Raw genomic sequence first — 2,343 nt, 5'->3', positions numbered from 1 at the left:
TATGCAAGAAAATGACAAAAAATTATGACTTCTCCTTCAACTTAAATCGGAGTATGATAATAGTTACACGGAAAGCACATGATCATAGATCATAAACTGGAGAAAGGGTGCTGCCATCATAGAAAGTAAAATTGAAAATGTAATTTTACCCACAGATGTCCAACATGTACAGAAAGGAATCTTTGCTAAGACAAGGGTAACTGAAAAGCCAACTTTTATTGGGTACATATACTAACAAAGACGTACCATTGTTAGTTTGCACCTGGTACAGATATAATATACCCCTGTTGCAACACAAAATGATACATTCAGATGATAAAATACATCAAAGGAAAGATAATTTGTGATAAATAGGTGCCAAAATCTACTCAATGCCGACTACGATTTATCTAACCAAATCCCTTAAATGGCATGCTTAATATATTATATTGAACCAGATTGGTTAAACAAACAAAAAATAAATAGGTAAAATTCTTCCACTAGGCGATCATTCACCAAAGAATCAACATTACTAACGAAAAAGCTAATATCATAATCTCACAAGTAAAATATTTTCACTCTCTCGTTATTTAATTGAAAGTGAAAATGATGTTTATAAGATTTATAATGACTATATAACATGAAGTAGGTGCAACAGTCAAGCGTCTTATCTATAAATTTGAAGGTCATCAAGAGTAGGCTCTGATATCAAATGATGTAAAATGGGAAATTGAGAAAATGAGAGGAGAATTAGGAGAAAAATTAAGAGAGGAACTTTACTATCATTGAATACATCAAATCAATAATGTACAGATCTTATTTATACTTGGATAATTTCCAAACCTGAAACTAATCATTATTGCGAGAAAATAATCTGAATTTTGTTCCAACTTTTACACCTAAAACAAGTGCGATTTTTTGGCAGGTCTCCAGTCTAAAACAAAGCGGATTTTCTTTTGAGAAACTGGCTTTCCCTCAAAACTCATCTCAATCTCATGGCTAATTCCACTCAGTTATCGAAGGAAACACGTGATCCACATCTTACCAAAAAGTTCAATTCTAGCAGTTTTAAATTAAGACGAGTTAAACGTCAACACTAAACCTCCAATTTTCATATACATGCTTTTACATTTACCAGAATATTTGGTTCTCTGTTATTTTTTTGGAATTGGATTATATTGCAAAGTTCTTCCTTCCAAAAGAGTATTTTACTCCTATTCTCTGTGGTAATAGTAAGCCTGAGCAAGTTTTCTCCTCCCTTTGAAATGGTGGTCAAAAGGTAACTGGAAAAATATTTTCCATTTATGTGCAAGGATATGTAAACAAAAGAAAAACTGCCAAAATGATAGCATTAGCATCATAAAAATATTTGTTTGGTGGAAGCACGTCAATAAGATAAATTCAAACTGAAAATTAAAACAACAATGCTTACAAACTTGAGCAAATTCTGTAATTTTTTATATAGAGACATACTTGGAGGCTTGCTCATAGCTGAAGAACTTGACTGCTGAATTTGGGACAATTCGAGCACAATTGGTGCCATTGCCTTTGAATAAGCCCCTAAAGCCCTCAGTTCTCCAGATATACTTTAAGCCTTGAACAGTACCACTGTATTTTATGTTATGTGGATTTTGGACCTGCATGTTGAAAAAGCGTCATGATGCAAGGAGAACAAGTAAATAGCATTTCCACAATATTTCCTTGAGCAACATTACAAAAAGAAACCACAACAGCGTGATGCAAAAAGGAAAGTGGTTTAAAAGAAGAAGACCCTAACAAAAAATTGATTTTGAAATGCTTTACATCATTCAGAATCTACTGAATACCAATACAACAAATGGAATCTTGATTCTGAGTACTCTATGTAGTATCCATCAAGAAAAAGTATGTAACCTGTAGCAATATTTTTAATCGTTCCAATGGAGCCACAGCAGTTCGTGACCTGCAATAGACAGCAGAAGGTTACTGTAGAGTAGAATAACATTCAACGGACAAAAAGAGGCTGCCAAAAAGGCCCTTGGGGGGGTGGGGGTGGGAGGAGTAGTGCAGTACATATATGCCTACCGAAAGCGCATCACTGATTGAAGTCAAATTCATCTACACTTGAAACGTCCTTTTTAATGTATTCAATATATGAAAAGTCTTCAATTTACTTTCTCTAAAAAAAATATCAAAGATGGTTAAGTTCTTGATGCAGCTTCTGCCTTCTTGTCCAAATTGTGGTCGTCTTCATGAAATTTCTTTACAGTCATTTTCTTTAATTTCTTATTTTTCTTTGTTATTCAGGTTACTTGGAAGGCATCGCAATTCCATACAACCGTCATACTTTCCCGTACAAAAGCCAATTTCTTTTCTTTTCTTTTC

General features: G+C 33.8%; 1 long non-coding RNA gene across 1 annotated transcript; it reads right to left on the bottom strand.

Moving 5' to 3' along the window:
• Positions 1–12: 12 nt before the first annotated feature.
• On the bottom strand, positions 13–1,976 carry LOC111411692. The gene is made up of 3 exons (XR_002705877.1): positions 1,873–1,976; positions 1,453–1,616; positions 13–284 (listed from the first exon to the last, which is right to left on the bottom strand). It is a non-coding gene; the product is annotated as an uncharacterized LOC111411692 (long non-coding RNA).
• Positions 1,977–2,343: the final 367 nt, after the last annotated feature.

Source organism: Olea europaea, chromosome 16 (assembly GCF_002742605.1).
Source record: "Olea europaea var. sylvestris chromosome 16, O_europaea_v1, whole genome shotgun sequence".
NCBI lineage: Eukaryota > Viridiplantae > Streptophyta > Magnoliopsida > Lamiales > Oleaceae > Olea > Olea europaea.
This window is presented reverse-complemented; position numbering and strand designations above follow the sequence as displayed.